Raw genomic sequence first — 21,236 nt, 5'->3', positions numbered from 1 at the left:
AACTTTTTATTAGCAAAGTTTATCGATTTTGCACCACTTCGCATCTTCTAGCGCCGCTTACCTTCTCATGCGCACCATCAGAAATGAAAAGCAAATCTGGGTCTTCAAGTCATGACGCTGCGTAGCAAATTAATTGACTAACGTGAACTACACAGGTGTTGTAAGTACATCAAAACAACAATGTTGTAGCCCTCTAGGGGCATATTTACAAGAAAGTGGTGCATCAGTCCTGATGCGCCACTTTTCTTGTGCAGTCCCTGCCCACCTAGTGACACCATGGATTTATTTTCAATACGGCGCACCATGGCGGTCGTTAGGACAATAGTGACAAAATGTTTGAAGCCATTGTGGTGCTTTGCTGTACTAGAGTCCAAAAGTTTGACGTTAGTGCAGCAAAGCATAGGGAGGCCCATTAATTAAAATGGGTGTGTCATTTTAACGCCTGCTCGGAGCAGGTGTTAAAATTGATGGAAAAAATGGCACAGTGAAATGTTGTAAATTTCACTGCACCATTTTTTCGGGCCGCCCTGCATCGGTACGCCCCCTTCCATATATTATGCCTGATGCAGACATAATGTGGCACAAGAGGTTACAAAGTGGGGAAATGCAAGCATTGAACCACTTTTAAATATGGAGCAGGGGAAAAGCTACCTTAGCACCACCTTAGCGTTAAAAAAAAGGCTATCGTGGCCCAAGGTTTTTGCAGTTTTATGTATCGCAAACGCGACACGAAGGTATTGGATCGCTTTCTTTTTTTTTGCAGTTTTATATAGAGCAAACTTGATATAATGGTACCAGTGCTTCACGTGAGCAACGGTTACATTACACAAGAAGACATTCATTTTTAGTAGCAAGGCGAGAGTAAGGTGGTCATTACGAGTATGGCGGTCCCATGACCGACACGGTGGTGATGGCGGTCGCACTGCCAGCGGTCCGGCAGAGAAGACTGCCATATTATGAGCATAGCGATGTTCCCAACAGAACACAGCCAATACACCGCCAGTCCTGCCAGTGTGGATGGATCCTCGCGGCCGGCAGCAGGCATCTTCAGCCCGGCGGTGACCATGTTTCCACCGACTATATTCCGAGGTTGCACACCGCCAGGGTTTCCGGGGTGGATTCACAGTCGTGAAAAGCTTGGCGAAACGAACAACATAAAAGGAGACACTCGTCTTCAGGAATATAAACATGTCCACAGCCGCCAAGGAACCCAAACTTGAAGTCTTCCCACTGCTCCTGCTGGCCATACTACTCCAGAACCAGCGACAAAGACACCACTGTTAGTACACCCACCTAGCACACACTGGAGGGAAGGCGATCAGTACACACCCATACACAACACACAAGCCCGTCACGGCTACCTATGGTCACACACACATGCAAACATACACCCATGCCAACACACAAACACATCTACATACACACACCCACACACAAGTAACACACACCAAGGCCAACATACACTTGCCATACATACACCACACCACACACACACACCACCGCCACCGTCAAACACATCTACACACAACACCACTGAGTCACACAATGACAACACCATCATAACCACACACATAGTCAGAGAGGCCCATCGCACACCTCTAGAGGAAAACACATACTACAAGCAATATGTAACAACAGCACACAACCAATACAAACAATAACACTGCTAAGCGTGTCAGATCATGTCCACCCAACACACAAAGTACATCACAGCACACACACCACTACCACACAATGCCACAGAACACAAAGACAACACATCACAACAAATCCATATCACAACTCACCCACACAACTCATGCTGCTACACAAACACATCATATACAGAGAAGAAACACACCAAATCATGCATATACAATACATACATGTGGAAGGAAAGGCAGGATAAGTTAAACACCAATGATTAATTGGTGCAGATATAATAAAATATCTAAACTATTGGCAAAAAATTATATACAAAATGGGCCAAATGGCCAGTCCAATTGTTCTCAGTGCCCCAGGCACACCGGGCAATGTCTCTGGGCCCAACTTGACTCCTGACTGCAAAGTGGCCTCCACATGGCAGGGGCATCAATGAGGCAGGTAAGCACCTCAGGGGTGATGGAGGGGTGAGGTGGGGTTTGGGCTTGGGATGGGGGTCTTTTGGTTTTGGGTTGGTGAGGGAGGGACTTTGCCCTTAGACTTCAACTTAGGGAGAGGGCCCTTGGTTTTGGGTTTGAGAGGGGTCTCCTTCGCTTTTGTGGGGATCAAAGTCTTTGGTGTGGGAGAGGCATGGGCAGTACAAGTGGGGCCATGGGAGGACTGGGAGGTGGAAGGACTGGGTTTGGGGAGGGTAGCAGGGTGTTTGAGGGGTAACAGGGACTGGGTCAGTGGTAGAGAATAGGGCAAACTCATATAGGACACACAAGGATGTTCATGGGAAAAACATTTAGGAGTGGGGGAGAGGGAGTGCTTGAGAAGTGTGTACGTGTATGTGCCTTAGGTGCCGGTGCCGGTGCATGGGTGGATGCCATGTGTGTGCTGGGTGTCTGTTGGGTGGGTGAGTGTAGGCGTTTCAGTGTACTGTGAGGCGGGGGAGGAGATGTAGAAAGATGCCAGAGTGGATGTGTGAGTGTCAGTTAGGTTGGTGTCTGCAGGTAAGGTGGATGTACTGCATGTGGGGGTGTTGGTAGTCATGGTGAGTGCGCATGCAGTGTATGGGGTGGATATATGGTTGTCTGCTATTGTGGTGATGGTGGGCACGAGGGGACTGGTGGCTGGATCTGGGTGTGTTGATGTGGTGATAGCAGGTTTGAGTGGTGTAGTGTCTGTAAGGGAGGAGGTGATGGGTGAGTCTGTGTAGGGAGTGGATGTTGTTTTGTCTGCATGTGCCTTTTGTCTGTGTGTGTGGTGGTGGTGGGACTTGTGGTGGCCTTGTTTGTCTTTGCGAACCGTGTCTGTTGAGGTGGATGAATGGTGGTCTGACTGTGTGCTCTGGATGGGTATAGGGATAGGGGTGTGGGATTATAGCACAGGTAGCTGGAGGGGGGACAGAAGAGGAAGGAACACTGGCTGCAACCAATGAGGAGGCCAAAGCCTGAAAGGATCTCTGCAAGCAAGTCAGGGCACAGTGAATGCCTTCCAGGTAGGCATTCATCTGTTGCATCTGTGATGCCAGTCCCTGGATGGCATTCACAATGATTGACTGTCCCACAGAGATGGACCTCAGGAGGTCATTAGCCTCCTCATTGAGGGCAGCAGGGCTAACTGCGGCAGGGGCAGAGGCCGAGGTGCCTGCGGCAAAGGAGACGCCCACTGTCCTGGGTGAGCAGGCACAGGCAACTGGGTGGGGAGCTACAGGGAGGTTGGTGCCGGTAAGGGTGGTGGCAGATAAGGATGGTACTGAGGTGGCCCCAGATGGGTCCGCCGCCTCCATGGAGCGTCCATCGGAGGAGGACTCCAAAAAGAGTTGTTGATCTGGTCTCCCCGTGGCACTCCCCTCACCCTCCATCCCACTGGTCACCTCAGCTCCGCTGGTCTCAGCCTCCTGGGTCCCGTGGGCTACAGCTTCCCCCCTCACTGGTGCCCCTTCTCCTACACCTGATGATGCTGATGCATGCAAGGAGGAGAGGGAGGGAAGGTTGGAGAGAAAGAAAGGGTGCAAGGAGTCAATACCTACCCATGCATGGGTGGATGCCATGTGTGCTGGGTGTCTGTTGGGTGGGTGAGTGTAGGCATTTCATCATACACAGAGTAACAACCTACAAATCTGCTGGTGTGCCAGGCCATTGCATGATTTTAAATTGACATGCACATCTGGGTGAAATCATAGGGGAAACTGAAGCTATGCAGTGAAAACCTACTGATGTGGAAACATTGGTACACTTTGACTTGATGAAGGGTCATATAATGCTCAGTAGTACAGTACTTGCCACACTTCCATGGACATACCCTATACTCCTTACTAATATGATTCCTGAAGGCAAGGTAGCATGCCAACAAATCCATTAACAATGTGGGCAGTAATATCTTGGCCCCCTGCAGTCATCTACACCTACAGTATGAGGCAGCTGATTGAGGACTCGCCAATTTCCTCTGTCATAATGCAGACTATTATTGATGGCACTGCCCTGACACCTCAGGTATACTGACGCTGATGGAAGGAGCTGTAATGTGTCCAGACAAACTCAAACATGGGAGTAAGTCCCCTCATGAGTCACTGTCTGCATGGTATTGGCAGACATCATCGAGACAAATCCTGCCAAGGTGCTCATACCCATAGCCAACATGCAAGTACCAATGATCGACACTACATCTTACCACTAGTAGGCTACCTCAACCCATACATGCCTACCATTTGCGAGTTGTGAGTGTTTACTTAACCCCTTGTGGCTGCTGTGCTGCCCTCAAGTGTCCATCCACCTCAGGGTAGACCACCACCAAAATGTGGGCCATTAGGGGGGTCAGGGTCCGACGGGCACTCCTCCCTCTTTGGGAGGATGTCTCCATCTGGGCCTCAGCGGTCTTACGGGCCCAGCATCTCAGGTCCTCCCATTGCTTCCTGCACAGTCGGTGCTCTGCTGGGGATGGAACCCCAGGGTCTACCCTTGCTTGGCGATGGCACGCCAAATCCCCTTCTTCTAATGGGTGCTGACCTGCATGGGTGACACAGACAGAAGGAGAAAGTCATGTAGAGTGGCATCACAGCAACAGTAGTGGACTCCACACAGCAGACACATCTCATGACCACACATACAAGCACGTACAGCACTAACGGGCTAACTCCTTTGCCATCTGCATGCATTCACTCCTTGTGCATCATCCCAACACGTTTCAGACCCACACACATCATTATCAGACAGGACAGAAAAATTTGACTCACCTGCTGCTCTGGTGCCCCACACAACTGTCCATACAGGGGTAGGACCCCGTCGACTAGCTTCTCCAGCTCCTCCTGGGTGAAGGCAGGGGCCCAATCTCCTGCAGGACGTGGCATAGTGGCTTCCAGAGACAGAACACAGCAGTTCAAGCAGTGGAGGTCTTGTTTGCACAAGTGTCAGGAGTCAAGTGAGCTATGGTACAAAAAATGGTGGCCACGTCCGCCGTGTACATGACCCTTACCGCAGGCGGTGATCATCATTGGCCCCAGTCTCCCACAGCAACAATGTTAGCCAATGAGGAGTTGCACGGCGGCTGAGACAGCCTACCGCCATGACGACAAACGCTGTCGGAATTAGGTCACTTCCGTCTGACTGTGCTTACAGTACATGCGGCTGCCATTTGATAAGTATGTAGTGTATTATAGGTGAAGGATAAGTGCGTCATGGATGATTTTAGTGACATGTGATATATTACCTATGTTCACACATCAAAACATGGCTCACACATGTGATATTCATGGATAGTGCTGTTAGATGTACAGATAACTATGACACAACATGTGCAGTTTCTTGCTGGCTCATAGACGGGGTAACCATATCTATATGTTCATATTTCATATACACCTTATTACCTGAAGAAATAGGGTGTTGTTACTTGGAAGTGTCATATGTGTTGTGTCTGCCAAGCTGTCTGTCTGAGGCTGGTACTGTCATCAACGATGGCATACAGGGTCAGTCAACAGGGCCAAATGGATTCAGTGTACTTCAGCGTTATGTCCACACTAGTCTTGTGTGCTAAGTGTATTGTGTTCGGAGGCTTGTGAACTGACGACATCAGCTTGTGGCTATTCCTCTCTACTATTCCAAGATTCTGTGCAATAGTGAGAATGAGACATACACCAGTGTACTGGACCCTTGTCGATCTTGCTACCCTGGAAGAAAGACACATCATACAGACCTATCGTTTGAACCGTCAGACCACCATGGAACTGTGTACCTAGTTGGAACCAGATCTCTTGGCTGCCATACGTAATCCCTATGCAATCTCTCCAACAGTACAGGTGTTTTCTGTGCTACACTTCCTTGCCTCAGGCTCAATCCAGGTCACAGCGGGCTTGGCAGCAGGGATGTCACAGCCCATGTTCAGTCATATGTTGAAGGATGTATTGTGTGCTTTACTCAAACATTTGGACTGCTACATCAGGTTCCCCCAAAGTGAGGATTTCCCCAGTCTTAAAGCTGCCTTCTATGATATGGCACATATCCCTCGTGGATAGGGGCCATAGATGGTACCCACATTGCTTTGGTTCCTCCCAGGGCCAATAAACAACTGTACTGTATGTTCACTTTCTGTTTGGCAGACAGTGAACATTGCAAGGGTGCTGGGCCGGGGGGCCCCTGCGTTGCCTATGTCAAGTGCATGGGCAGTGCAGAGACCCCCTTGTGCCCCCTGCGCCTGTTCTCTGCCAGCCTTTTGATGGCAGTGTTACTTCCATTAAAAGGCTGGTGGAGAACAAGGTTGTAATCTGCAGGGCAGAGCTGCATGCAGCGTTGCCCTGACGGATTATGATTTCTGCCACCACCAGTCCGCCGGGATCATGGAACCTGGCAGTCAGACCACCAGGGTTTTAATGTGGTGGTCGGACCACCAGAAGAGCGGCAGTCCTGACCGCCACCGCAAAATGAGGCCCAAACTCTCTTCCACTCTCAAGACTAGTGATATGATGGTCAACATTGCATCTGCCTTGTGTGGCACAGCAACTGCTATCATGAGCAACAGCTAAGAGATAGTTGGCATATGAGACAATCGTCTATCGTGCCATGATTGTTCTGGATTTGTCAGCAACATTTGACAGTATCAACAAAGAAGTCATTCTTCATTTTCTCTTGTCAATATGCAGGTGCAGTTGGACCTAGTCTCTCCTAGTGTTCTTCATTCTTGTCAATTTCAAAACAATTGGAATCCCATATGACTGCACTCGTGCGTTGCCTCTTAAACATTTATCTGGCCCCACAGAGACAATATTACAGGGAGAACTCACTGCCCTGGTCTGCATTGTGGCCCACCTTTAACTGGATGTGCCATGTGCAGATAAGTCAATGCACCCTATTACAATAAATGCACTGTCCCTGGTGCAGCCACAAGGTTTCACCTGTTCTGGAGGTAGTGCATTAGTGAAAAGCACCCAGTGCAGCGCCACTTTTCGTGCGCCCCTTAGAGCCTCTCTAACGCCACCATGTGTGTGTTGTATCTAAGATCTGGTGTATCATGGCGGTAGTTAAGGAAACTAGCATCAAAATATTTGATGCTTGTTCATAGCTTTGCAGTTCTAGAATCAAGAATGTTGACGCTAATCCTGCAAAGCCCATCAAAGCCCATTGCGAACAAAGGTGTGACTCCTTTTAACACCTGTTCAGAGCAGGCATTAAAGGTGCAGGAAAAAATTACGCAAATAAAGCATACCTCATCATTTAACTACCCACAAAGCCCCACTCCTATCCTGCCAACATCAGTGGGGCCCTCAGGCTCACCACAGACCATATTTTGTGGCCCCTAGTAAAATGTTTGTGAGTATCTATGCACTAGTGGCTCTTAAATCTGCCCCTTGGTTGGGTATTATCGCAATCTATTCATTCTGAGAGAACTTAGCTGTAGTGTTGTCATCATCGGAACTACCTTTTTAGGTGTTTCAGTTTAGAGAGCTCGCATGCTGGGTAGATTGTTTTTAATTCTAGATAATTGATGTGGGATGTTCCCTCTAATTCAGACCAGTAAGTTAATGTTCTCAAATGAGCACTCCATTCCATATATGATGTTTTGCTGATGCTATGATTCTCTGAGTTTGCAATATCGAACTTTTGGATTATGGTTTGATCCCATATAGTTAATTTCTTCTTAGGTATAAAACTGTGTTTTTCTTCATTTATTAACTTTGTATTAACTTTCCTATTTCTATGTCCAACCTAGTGGACAGGATCTTAGCATACCTTGTGTCAAATTGAAGCACAAACTAGGGCAATATAATGAACACTGACAAGTATCTTTCCCATGGATTATTGAATACTGTGATCAGGGCTGAATACCAGTATTATGGTGCAACACCCGGAGAAAAGATCTTGTTAAAATATTAAGCAAACTGACAAATAATTCTGAGAGTATCTTGTAAGTTTCTACTACAATTCCATCAGGACCTGCCTCTTTCACACTACACTGTCTCATTAAGATCTGATACGTTTAAATAGAAGTTCAATCTTCAACCATCTTAGCTATGTCGAGTCATAATAAGTAGGTATTAATTATATCCCCTGATGTTTCCTGGTTTCTTATAGTTTTCTACAATATCCAAAAACTTTACAAAAAATGAATAATGACTGATAATATTTGCAAAACTGTTGGCTGCATTCTTAATTACTGCTCTAGCTGTTGTTGACTTTTCTTACTATAATCAAAAAGTCTAATGCATCTGGGCTGCCCCACAAAAGTGCCGCAAAAACTTTGAAAATCTCAGCCTAGTTACTGAATTGATGCCACTTGTTAGTATTTTAAAATTGATAATATACACTTTTCTGCATGGTTATCCCTAGACTTTTTGTCTTCCGCCTCCTATTCGTCTGACCTTCGGTTGCTTGCTTTAGGATTCTAGGCACTTCACCACTGCTAATCAGTGCTAAGTGCATGAGTTCTCTCCCCTAAAAAAGGATATGATTGGCTTTCACCTGTTTGACATATTTAATTTACCTGTAAGTCCCTTGTAAAGTGGTATACCATGTACACAGGGCCTGTCTATTAAATGCTATTAGTATGTCTGTAGCGCTGACTGCACCACCCATAGAAGTAGCTTTTCAAACTAGTCTCAGGCCTGTCACTGCAGGGCCTGTGTGCACAGTTTGCTGTTGCCTTGACTTGGTATTTCAAACTACTAACCAAGGCCTAAACTCATGTTCTGTTACACCTAAGTCACCCCTAAGGTTGCCCTATGGGCAGGATGCTGTGTATGTAAAAGGTAAAATATGTACTCTTATGTTTTGCATGTCCAAGTGGTGAAAAACAGCCTAATTTGTTTTTCACTACTGTGAGGGCTGCTCCTCTCATAGGTTAGCACTGGGAATTCTCATGTATACCTTTGAGTGGTAATTTCTGATCTGAATTGAGTAGCGTTGGCATGTTTGCAATGGTAGTGAGACATCCTGCGTTCTGGTGTAGTTAGATTTTACATTACTATTTTAGAAGTACCACTTTTGGAAAGTGGGCATTTCTCTGTGCTTAGGTTGTTCACACCTTGCATGTCAGTAGGTTGTGTCCTGCACTCACACAAAGGACTGATTTACCCCAAACTGATGTCTGGAGCCAGGGGTGGGCTGAAAGGGGTTTGTGTTACACTTGAAAGGATTACTTTGAAGTCACCCCTTATATTAAGGGCAATTTTGAGTATAATACAGGGGTTCTGGCCCCATGATTTAAGAGCACTTTCTGGATCTGGGACCAAATCTCTGTCAGAAGGTCTGCTGCGCTACTCAAGGACTCACCTGGAATGCTCTTCTGCTGTTGCCCTGTTGCCTGCTACTAGCTGGGTGGCTAAAGGGCTCACTGGATTGATATTCTCTTTGTTGCCCTGCTGCCATGTGCTCCCTGCCCCACCAAGGCACTGGGGTACTGCCAGAAGGAACCGCCACTTGAACCATTGGCTTTGTTGTGTCCTCCCCTGCCTGTCTGCAGTTCCCTACCTTTGGCCCAGCGTTCTCGAGGGCCTGGCTGGTTTGTCCCACCTGTTCATTAAGGAATCTCAGGGACATTAAAAGATTCCTTCTGAGACCTGTTTGCCTCCTCAATCTTTTAGCGTGTGGGAAGCATGTTATTACTTTACAGCACATGGTGAGTGCTGTTTCTGATGGCTCTGTGGTGATCAGGTTCTGCTTGAGAGGATTGCAGCACTGCCAGAGAGTTGTGGTCTCTGCCCGCTGTGATCCCTGTGCAGAGACTTCAGGGGTAGTGAGTGGAAGCTGCTCTGCATCCTGGACTGCCTTTATTGAGAGCAATCGGGCTTGCAAACCACTTCTGGGAGGTCTGATCCTGCTTTAGGGCTGGGCATGCAGGATTACAGAGTCCGCGCTTGCACCACAGACATCGGCACATGTGTGGCACTCCATCCTCCCCCTAAGTCACCAGGCAATGGAGATGCACTGGGTGCGCAGGAATTCGGAGCCGGGAGTACCAGATGACGGCATGGCTCCACCTGAAATTGGTAGCCGATGCTCCCTCACCAGTGACAGTCCGTGATCGCCACCTTCCACGTCTGGTTGGCTCTAAATTACCGTAATACTTGCTTCGGAGCGCATGGATGCCCCAAACCTGACAATCGCCCACAGATCATCACTCAGCTCCTTTTAGGATCTGACTAGGACAAATATCTTCAGAAGATCCGGATTTGACTTTGGCCATCAGGTTCAAAAGACAGACTTTGGAAATGGCAGGAAATGTCATATATATCATGGAGGTTCTTATCTTTCAAGGGAGTGGCACTGGCTAAGGGACTGGAGGAGATACTGTCTTTTATCATCTGTATTTTGTCGACGAAGACACAATTCAGATCATCGCCTAATTTTTTATATGGGAACACAGGTGCATTTGCTGTATCCAGATTGGATAGGTCAGTAACAATTCCAAAAATGTCTTTGATTTTATTCCCAGAATTATAAATTTCATTGGAGAAATTTGTAGATTTGGCCACCCAGATTAATTTTTTGTAAGCTTTTAGCTGCAAGACGCAGATATCCTTTTTTCAGGCAGATATGCATTTCGCCAATTGCGCTCTGACTGGCATAGCTCAAATTTAGCTTTCTTTAATTCGTCTGTTTACCATTTTGATGCCTCATGTCATCGAATCTATTTCGTTTTATGAAGGGAAGCATGTGTGTTGGCTGCTGTGAGCCAGTCCGATAGTGCATCTTCAAATCATGTAAGCTCTCGGTATGAGTAAGTAGAGACAGTGCCAGTGACTCACAAAGGGCGTTAAAGTTAGGTCGATTCCAATTCCTGGAAAAAGTATCTGGGCATATGGAGGATTTCATAGGTATTCGGTAATTTATGACAAATGTAATTAACTGGTGATCGGACCATGTGCATAGGAAACAATAAGATTGGATATAATTAAATTAGAAGGCCAAACCTGATCTAACATGTGGCCTTTGTTGAGTTTAGGTTCAAACACCTGTTGATCAAAATTCAAACTACTAAGAGTATCAATTAGGTTTGAAGAATGATGGCCACCATTTTTCTCATGTGCCCAGAAATTAGTATCTCCAAGAAGTAGAATGTTTGCATAATCAATAGCCAATGACGATAAGGAGTCACCTAAATGTTGGGCGAAATGATGCACGTGCCCTTGGGGATCTATACATAAGGACACATCAACGGGGAGGTGGGTGAGTCTAGTTTAACTAAAATATTATCAAATGTCGAATTGGTATAGAGGTAAGTTTAGTGAAGGTGAGATGTTTTTTGATAATTGCAACCACCCCTCCACCTTTTTCCACAGAGGTCAATTGGAATTGAGTCAATAGTAATGTAAAGGAAGGGCAGCTAAAATGTATAAGAATATTCACACATACCATTCCTGTTGGTGTGACTTCTTTCATTTCTCCTTTTCCTGCTGTGTGAATTCCTTTGTATGTCTGCCAATGTGGTTGTCGTGGTTGGAAGGCTTTTGATGCATTTATAGCATGTTTTTAATTAAGTGTAAACCCCAATTATCTTTGTTTATCAACTGCCTTACTTGTACAAAATAATTTAATCTACCCTGTATTGATGTTTTGTGTAGTAGGACGACCCTAGGGAATCATCAGATTGGAACTGTAGTGGCTAGAGCTTGTCCTCTTCCTTGCTCTCAACATTTATGCCGGGAGATCACTGCCACTGGCCATTGTCTAAATACGCTAAACCAGAATATTGGATTTCAAGTTGTGCGGTTTGAAATTGAGGATGACCTTGAACTCATCTACTGCTTGGAGTGCCTCTCCTAAAGAACCTTAGCGACAGTACATATTTTGAGCAAGACATTCACATTTGGGCCAAATAAGCACTGTCCAATAAAGAGCATGCCAAAGACATATGCCTGTACTTCTGGTTTGAAGCCCGACGTACAGATCCATGCATGTATGGACATTGCAGTTCCAGTAGATAGTTGCTTACTGACTGTATCAGACAGATTTAGTGATTACTTTAAACGTTTTAGTTGTGGTTGCCATCTTCTTACAATGTTTACCTTTCTTCTGGTACTCCTCTAATAAATACATACCCATCTTCATTTTCCTTCCACATTACAGGCGATATCTGTTTAGGAGTGGGTTTGCTTTTGAAATATTCCATTGTGAAGTGGCAGTCCTTTTCTACCAACTGTTTCAAGGCATGTGCTTCTCTTCGCAGGCGCTGCCGGGGTGCGTTGTCCTGGTCTTGATTAGACCTTCAAGCCGGCAGCGCTGCTTAAATCCCTTTACCTGTCCCCTGTCCCCCCCCTCTACTTTGATTCTATTGGTGGGTTTGTAACTAGAAAACCCCCCCAATTGGTGGCCACAGGATGGCCAAACCCCCCTGAGACCTTCCTGGGGGGAAGGGGGGTGCGTTGGCACCTATTTGGTGTGCGCCCCCCCAAACCGGTTTAACCGGTCCCTTCCGGGCCAAGGCGACCGTTAAGGCGCCGGCCCTCAATGCCCCCTGCGGTGGCGGCCTATGCATGTTTAGGAGTGGGTTTGCTTTTTAAATATTCCATTGTGAAGTGGCAGTCCTTTTCTACCAACTGTTTCAAGGCATGTGCTTCCTTTATCTGGGTGTGGTCCAGTTGAGACCAAAATCAAGTTTCACATTGGTTTTTATACATACGTTGCTGCTGTCGGTTTAGTGAAGACCTCTTTACATTGTTGTAATACACCAGACATCATATGTAGTAATTTACTGATTATTTGAATTGGGGGTAATATTTCCATTAAACATGAATGTTCAGGTTCTTCTTCTAGTTTAATGTGTTATGTGTCTGCAACTTCTTATCTACTGCCTGATAAATACTAATTGAGTATATATTTCATATTCCTCTTCTGGTGAGTCAGTGTTTACGCTCTCTCAGATTGAATCCTCCTCTTCTAGGAAGTGTTTTATGTCCTAAATAAAGTGTGGCTTGTGTGTGAAAAACACTTCTGAAAAAGAACCGTCCCCTTGAACCTCACTCTCCTCTACAATGTAGACCTACGTAGTCTATTTTCCCTCTTTGTTTTCACAGCGCATTCTCCCTTAGTCTTTTCTGCACTATTGGTCTTGGGTGTTTTCTTTTAACTTGGGAGCTTATTAATTCTTGTACTTGATGGCTCTTCGTTCCCTGTTTGAACTCAATCAGGGTTCACATTCAATTTAACAGTCTTTTCTGTTCCTTGTGTGCATCATTTGGTGCTTACCCAGAGAGAATGAATCTGGATGATTTATGGTGAAGATTATATATCTGATGCTTTAACCTTTTGTCCTCTGACATTGGTGTCTGCCTGACCACGTTTGAAGGGTCACAAGGCAGACAGGGTCTTGGATGCCAGTCTTGGCAGTTGAAGACTTTTGCCACTGGTGTCCTGGGGTCTGTCCTGCTATAGTTATGCATACAGCACCAAGTACAACCATTACTGCTCCTAGATTTCAAGTTAGTGAGAGTAAGCCTTCAAGTTAGTGATAGTAAGCCGTCAAAGGATTCTCAGGGAAGTAGTGTGTGGGCAAGATCCTGTCACCCATCAGCCAACCGAGACACAATAACGTAATGTCCAATCTACTGCTTATACTTATAGAAAACAGAGTACTGTAATCTCACAGCAGAACTAAATATTACACAATCTTATGTCTAAGATATACAGAGTTGCAATAAATTGCAATCCAACAGTAGGGGCACCACACCCACCCATTTCCCCAAACCCGCTCTTCCTCAAATGTCATCAAAATCCTTCTCCTGATAACCACAAATTGTGATGGGAGGATGCTCGAAATATGTCTAACCACTGGCAATTGCTTGGGTAGCATTCCAACCCAAAATTCTTTTGCCCACCATGCCACCTCAGATTAGACCCAGCTACATAGAAATCAATCTTGACCCTGCTCCAACAGGAATAGTTCAGCTTGAACTGCCAACGCAGGTCCTCTCTGGACCAGAACACAAGCAATCAGTGTCACCCTGATTGGGGCTCTTCAGTAGGGTGTAGCTTTGTTCCAGTGGCACAGTGAGCAAAGGACACATGTTTGGGCATATCCTTAGCCTGGCAGTTCGGGATGGACTGTTCTCATTGGAGAAGGGTCAAGACTGATTTGCATATGGCTGGGTCCAAACTAAGGTTGCATGGTGTGAAAAATAATGATGTACTGGGATGTGGCATGATTATTACGACTGGCAGAGACTAATTCAAGCATTCCTTCTGTCACTTTTTGTATATTCAAGATCCTTTTATTACCATTCCCAATACACTATGGGCTTAGACAGGAATTACGCTCAGGTGCAGATGGCTTACATGTTATCACTAGTTCAGAAGCGCCATTTTCTCATTCCTTTTAGCATATAGTCTTGAGTGAGCAACGGAGACTCGCCCATAAGCCTCAGTCTCTTGTCCTCAGGTGCAGGATAAGCACTGTCGTTTACCTGCTGGTCATTTGTGGGTTGCACTCCCACCCTCTAAGTGATGACTCTTCATTCACTTGGACTGTCAGAGTAGCTTCAATACAGAGTTTTTCAGGACAGACTCGGTGAAGTGCAACTGCACTTCAGTATGCGTATATGGCAGCAGTGGCTGCAGACAGGCTCTCGGCTGATCAGGATGCTTTGTTTTGGTGGTGATTTGTCCTTCCTCTCCTTGTCAGCAGTAGAAGCACCACTCTCCCCAGAAGCTGGGCTTGGCCAGAAGAATGGCTCAGGGATTGGAGATAATCTAATATTCTGCTCCATCTCTCAAGCAAATACCAAGATTTAGTTGTGGTATTCAGATATCTGCACTTTCATCTTTTGCTATTTGCACTATTGCAATATTGTATGGTATGTGCTATATGAAGATCTGTTGTTGCAATGATTTTCTATAGGATGGATTTATATATTAGGAAAACCTTTCTTGAACTTAAGATCATACTGCTTTTCTATTAATCATTATTTATGTATTGCATCTTGCTCCTGTCCCTCTTCTCCATTTTTAAATGCAATTAAAAAAAAGCAAACAAGCACCACTCTCTGAAGTCCACAGAAGGCTGCTCAGCAACACAGGAATGCATGCTTTGGTGCTGTCTTGACACTGTTCACTCATTATACACATTTTTTAGACAGGGGGTGTGGATCCATTATTTAAAACTTCATGATCCAGTTTGAGTTGGTCCTCTTTCAAATGTCATTTACGGTTGCTCTTCACACAGCTTTAGTGCAAAGTGATCTCTCGCACAGCAAGTAGCAAAGGGGTCACTTTCAAGCAGGAGTGCCCAAAATATGAGCACAATGAAGGGTAAGTTATCTGCACCTGGCTGTCCTCAACCTTCCTTAAGCAGTAATCAGAAACAGACAAAAGGGCAGGCCCTACATAGAAACTTAATCACCTTGAACAATGGAAACTCCAGTCCCACACCTCACTCCAAGTATCTACCAAATGGCAGAGCTCAGGAAGAACTAGTCAACAGTTCTTTGCTAGCAAGGACCTCATGACATTTCTAGATGTAGCCATGTGTCCATGCTGCTCACTTCAGTGACACAGTTTACACCTGGTAGTTGCAGGAATGCAGGCAATACACTTCCACTGTCTGGAGGAAGTTGCCCTTATCCTCCATCTATTGCAATACTAATCTAAGGGCCTTTAGAATGGATACCAGTGGCAGCAGGACTCAGATTAACACAACCTACATATATATACTACCATACATGACACACATTTACTGCAAATGCACACATTCAACATGCACATGGAATGTTAGTTCAAAGTTCTGGGTTTGACATCATAGTGGAACTTTACACAAGAGGGTACAGTAGACCATAATCTCACTGGCCCAGGAAAAAGGTCTGGTCACACTCAAGATTCAAAAACATGGTTTGATATCACCACTGCTTCACATGATACATTAAATAAAGGCATAATTGGTGCTCCGTTCCAGGTCAAAGAACAGTTCTTGGACCAAGCACTGCCAAAGACAAGCCTAGACTTCTGTGCATGTGCTAGATTAGCATGACACCATGGCAGCATAAAATCCAGGATACCAATTTCACTTGCAGCTGGACACTCAAGAAAGAAGTGCTGTTGAAAACGGGCTCCACGCTTTTAGTCTCCCAGGATGTTTCACATTTGTCTACCTAGTTTTTTTACTTTTACTGGGAGCAATTCTCAGTACTTGAGTCTCACCTATGGTAAATCCACAATAATTGGACTGGGAGTGTAACCACCATGTCCACCTTTTAGGTAAGGCCGCTGATGCGTAGCTATGATAAGAAGTGCTTGGCTAGCTGCATGCTAACACAGGGGCACACTTGTGTGCATATGTGTGCGGGCTGACTGTGTGAGACTACCGTCTTGTGCAGCCTGGTATGTGCATATAGGTAGTCTATCACAGAGGAGACTCTCCAAGGATTGGTGCTGACCTGGAAAAGGGCCAGATAATGTGAATGGGCATTCATAATGTAGGTCTGTAGTGCTTGCTGAAGGTATATGATGCTTACGTGGATTACACACTATAGGTGAAACCTGCAAGTACAGTGCAATTCCGCTCCTTATGGGCCTAAAGGGCCCAGTGAGGTATCAATATGTGGGTAAACATGCACCTCAAGTATAGATTCAGGGTTTCTAACATCATATCCACACTTCTTGTGACACTTTAAGAATTGTCATATTTCCCTGGTGCATTCCATAATCAGAATCTAGTCCTTGGTCACACCTACAGGGCCAAGTTAATTTATTTGCTTGATCAAAGCCATCCACACACAATAAAACAATAAAAAGTGCATAACCCAATTCTGGGAAATGGAAGGGCTGGGGAAGAAGCCTGCATCTATTAATTAGCTTGTCACACTACACCTGGAAGAGCCCAAGACCACAGAAACAAAGGATGAGGGCCAGGCTGCTGGAAAAGAAAGTTTTCAGAACTGGTGGACTACCTCTGAAAAAAAATTGTATTCCTCAATCAAAGTCTGTCCAAGGTTGATCATCTGTATCTGTCTCCCATTTTGTTGTCTGTGGTTCAGGTATCTCTGAAGTGAAACCTCTGCCCAGACAGGTGAGTAAAAATGGCAAAATAAGTAAGTAATACTAACTCAAAAATATACCACATTATGCTACATAATTTACCTTTTCTTGCCACATAATTTACTCAACCCTGCTGCAAAATGTGGTCCTTCCCTGCTGGATTACTCCAGTGGTCCTACCAGTACGAAAGAAATTGCGAGATGTGCATGAACTCAAAACATAAGCATATCATGTTACAGGGGCAGGGACACTGCAAATGGAAAGGCGGATAATTTGAGAGGAGTGAAGGATAGCTGAAATGCATGGGCATTGAGAACAAGGAGCTTCATTTGAGAATTTGGTACTACTTAAATGCAGGAAAGCAGAGATGGGTGTAAGTGTAGGTGGTGTGAGTGAGGGCCAGAGACCTGCCCATATCATGGTCCAGCAAGCGAGATGCAGCATGTGGGTGAGGCGCGCAGGCTCTTGCAATAACTTGTGCCCAAAAAATTATAGTGAAGAGGGCTGCCAGCCAGAAGGCCGTCTCTCGGCGGCATGCAAGCAAATTTAAGCATGATTTTCTGAAAACTGCACTATTCATCCACTTTTAGTTGATGTCCCACATATGCAGACAAACTGAACAAGCAAAGCACCAGATTCTTATTTTTACAGCAACTACTTTATTATTTTTTAAATGCAAATGCTTGCATTTAGTTTTCTATTTTACAATTTTACAAACTAGGTATAAAAGACCATAAATAAATGACATAAGTTATGTGTACCTAAAATTCAAGAAGGGTAAAATTACAAATTAAAACAAAATAGAAAATCTTATGTCTAACCCACAGAGAGTCCAAACATGAGCGAAGAAAGTATCTCTTATTTTTTTTCCAGCATGAACTAAATTATAATAAGCTTCATACATTCTAATTTTATCCACAGACCTTGCATATTCCAACATACTTGCAGTGATACAAAAAATAAATGCAATCTTTTTATTTGTTAGTGCTCAGGTGGTTGTTTCCTGATTATGAAATTTTTTTTAAGGGAAAGTCCTGCTTATTTTAGAAAACTGGTACTACCTAGCATTTTCCTTTTTACATGTATACATATGTAAATTTGCTTTCAATACATATATGCATCGCATACAGAACACAGCAAAAAATAAAAATAAAAACACTTGTGTAATAAAAAATATTTGTGAATGCAAAGAGGGCATTGAGCAAGAGAAGTTTCATCGATGGTATCTTCTGTAACTGAGAGACAATAGAAGCAAACACAGTGGAAAACTGTTTTTGAATCGAATTTTAAGTATCAGCTATTGCCATACACTCATTTTACTATCTAAATGTGCGTTATGTTCTTTCTTCGGGTGACTTCAGAAGCAGTACATTCATCTTTCTTTTATTTCTCAAATAGCAAATATATTCAGGGCACTGAGGAAGGAGTTGAGTTTCAAGTAATCATGGAATAATTAACTGTAGAACAGGAATAAAAAAATAAAGTCTGCTAGCACGGAGGTGAAACTTGGACACAGTCAGGTAAGCGTTAAATATATATGTAAATGCACAACGATCTAATTAATCCTGGCAGGATAACTCTCTGTAACCATCCATTTTGAAAGGAGGCGCAATAACGAATCACTTGTGTCCTCACCCCTCAAGAGATCAATAAATACAGTATTGACATATGCTGCGTCAATGATCTCCTCTAATGGAAGGTGCAGAACATAACTTCAAAATATCAGCAATAGTGCAATTAGTGGGCCAGATAATGGTAGTTGGCCTGGACAAAATGGTGTTCTTTTTGCATTTTTTGTTAAATCTTGACACAGCTCTTCAGAAGTATCTTCTAAGCAATACCGGACATATTTTGTCTACACTCAGTAGCTGATATGAAATGTTATATGTGTTATTACCCTATGCGCAAGGCATTAATAGTGGTTAATGCCCTCTCTTTGCGCCACAAATAAAGGCAATTAACATCTGCTGAAATAAGACAGCATGTAGGAATTAAGGCTATTAGTACCCGTCGCTTAACCGCAGCCAGTAGACGTGAATACGCCCACTGTCTCCATTTGAATCATGATCCTGACTCAACCTAGAGTGCAGAAAAGCAACATTAGTAAGAAACAGTTGTCCTTTCTACTCTGTTCTCAGAAAAAGGTAAAGTGTGCAAACTCTTGCACATGCCATCTCCTGAAACGGCAGCGTATTGTCAAATGATGCATTGGAGTGTCTCTACCGCTTAAGCATGTATGTTATGTTATGTTAAAACAAATTTGTAAAGCGCAGGTACACCAAATAAGGTTTCATGGCGCTACATTAAACCAGTAAATCAGTCTTCACCAACCTCACACATCAATACCAAAAGGTATATTTAGGGTTATAGCAAACAATGCCCATGCAGCCCAGAAAAAAGCTCGTTTAAGACCAGCTTTACATTTATTTAATAATGTCTCAATCCTAAACTGGGCTACAGACTGATACGTGGAGTCTGCTCTCCTGAAGGGGGAGCCAAGGTACACAATAATCAGTACACAATTATGTGTATACACAATTATGCTTAACATATTGTTAATGGGATTTATTGCAACAAGTGGTTTGCGCCAATATTTCAAGTATAAAACCAGGCTTGGTTAGTTGTTACAGAACAAACGTTTTCTCAGGTTGGCATATCAACCAATGAGCCGCTGTGATTTATTAAGAATTGCATATACTGTTCACATTCGCAAGTACTGTAATGTCTTAGTCTAAAGAAAGGCTACTTTAACTACTGTTAGAAATGATAACAGAAATAGCAGGTGTTGCCTTTCATTCAAGGGATCATAGTTTTCCTGGTTCTGGGCAGGCAATAATGTGAAGGAGCGTTAGCAAAAGGAATTGTATCATTCCTTATTGATACTATTAATAATGTGAACACCACGGCCTCAAGGGAAAAGTTGGTTGATTGAGCAGCACTCTAAGGTATTTTGGCAGTTTAAAAGTAAAACTCTAAAGTTTTAGAAGTTAGATCATTTCTATTTCTTTAACATTTTCTATGTCTTGGGGACCACATACAGGCTGACAACACTTTCTATTTTATCTTGGATCCTTTCAGCACATCAGCCAAGAGCCCCTAAAATAGCTGTCAGAAGACGAAAGATCAGGCTTATGATTGATGGGAACTTTTATACCCAAAGCACGTATTATGTTATCTGACAAAACACACCTCTGCATTTAAATACTCAGTACAACAATGGCACATTTTGTGTAGAAACTGACATGAGCTTCTCCGGGTAACTGACATGCATAAGGATCTTCACTGTGGGCCTGGATCTGGTGTAGACAGGCACACCAGCAACACTCTGTCCCTTAAAGTTAGATATACAGATGAAGCAGTGGCACACATTAATAGAAATGCAATGTTCATCAAGAAGAATAAAAAAGAACCAGAGAAAAAGAAAATAATAAAAGGTAGGGCTAACTGCTTGGATACAGAACATTCCTCAAACAACAATTTGAGAACTAGATGCCTTCATGTTGAGTCTTCATTTCATTTACGCAAAAGAGAAGCAGTTTGGGGTCCTTCAGTTGCCCAATATATATATATGAAAGTCTCTGCCAACTGTCTTGATGAAGGGCTACAACTTCAAGCTCGGCTCCTGCGATATCTTCTGGATTTTACCATAATCCCTTGAGAAGTGGATGAGGAAAAAGTAGATGTTGAATCTGAAAAAAGAAAACCAGAGAAGAATTTAGAAGTGATGAAGTCTTGTTCATAGCGGGACAGCTGAAATTCTTTAAAATGTGGTCATATGGTATGCAGTGCTAAAGAACAAACACTAAAATAAATTATAGCTTCAAGCACAGACATACAGGCCATGATACAAGGGTTTACGTACAGTGCCTACTCAGGATATGAATAATGTATATGCTCGAAGAACATAGTGTCACGTAGGCAGTTAAGTATATTTGTGATTACAGGTGGGAGATGATTCATGATTCAACTCCTCAAATTATCACTTATTCTATTTGTAAATATCCCTAATACATTCCGCGGGAGTCTAGAAAAGTTATGCATTAATTTCAAAATCAAGAAATTTGTTAAATGGGTGGAAAATAGAATGCAGTATTTAAAGAAATGCTGTTGGAAATGACGAAAAGGCACAGCTACAAAGGTAGCAAGGAGAGTGAA

At 44.0% G+C, this 21,236-nt stretch overlaps 1 protein-coding gene across 1 annotated transcript in view; it reads right to left on the bottom strand.

Annotated features, from left to right (window-relative positions):
- Positions 1–17,720: 17,720 nt before the first annotated feature.
- The window catches only part of EPHA4 (EPH receptor A4), a 138,967-nt gene continuing 135,451 nt past the window's right edge, over positions 17,721–21,236 (bottom strand). The window contains exon 18 of the mRNA XM_069213877.1: positions 17,721–20,770. The gene's annotated coding sequence lies outside the window, so the exon portion shown is untranslated. The remainder of the gene's footprint in view (positions 20,771–21,236) is intronic.

This window comes from Pleurodeles waltl, chromosome 11 (assembly GCF_031143425.1).
Source record: "Pleurodeles waltl isolate 20211129_DDA chromosome 11, aPleWal1.hap1.20221129, whole genome shotgun sequence".
NCBI classification, from domain to species: Eukaryota; Metazoa; Chordata; class Amphibia; order Caudata; family Salamandridae; genus Pleurodeles; species Pleurodeles waltl.
Note: the sequence above shows the minus strand (reverse complement) of the source record. Positions and strands in the feature narration are given on the sequence as shown.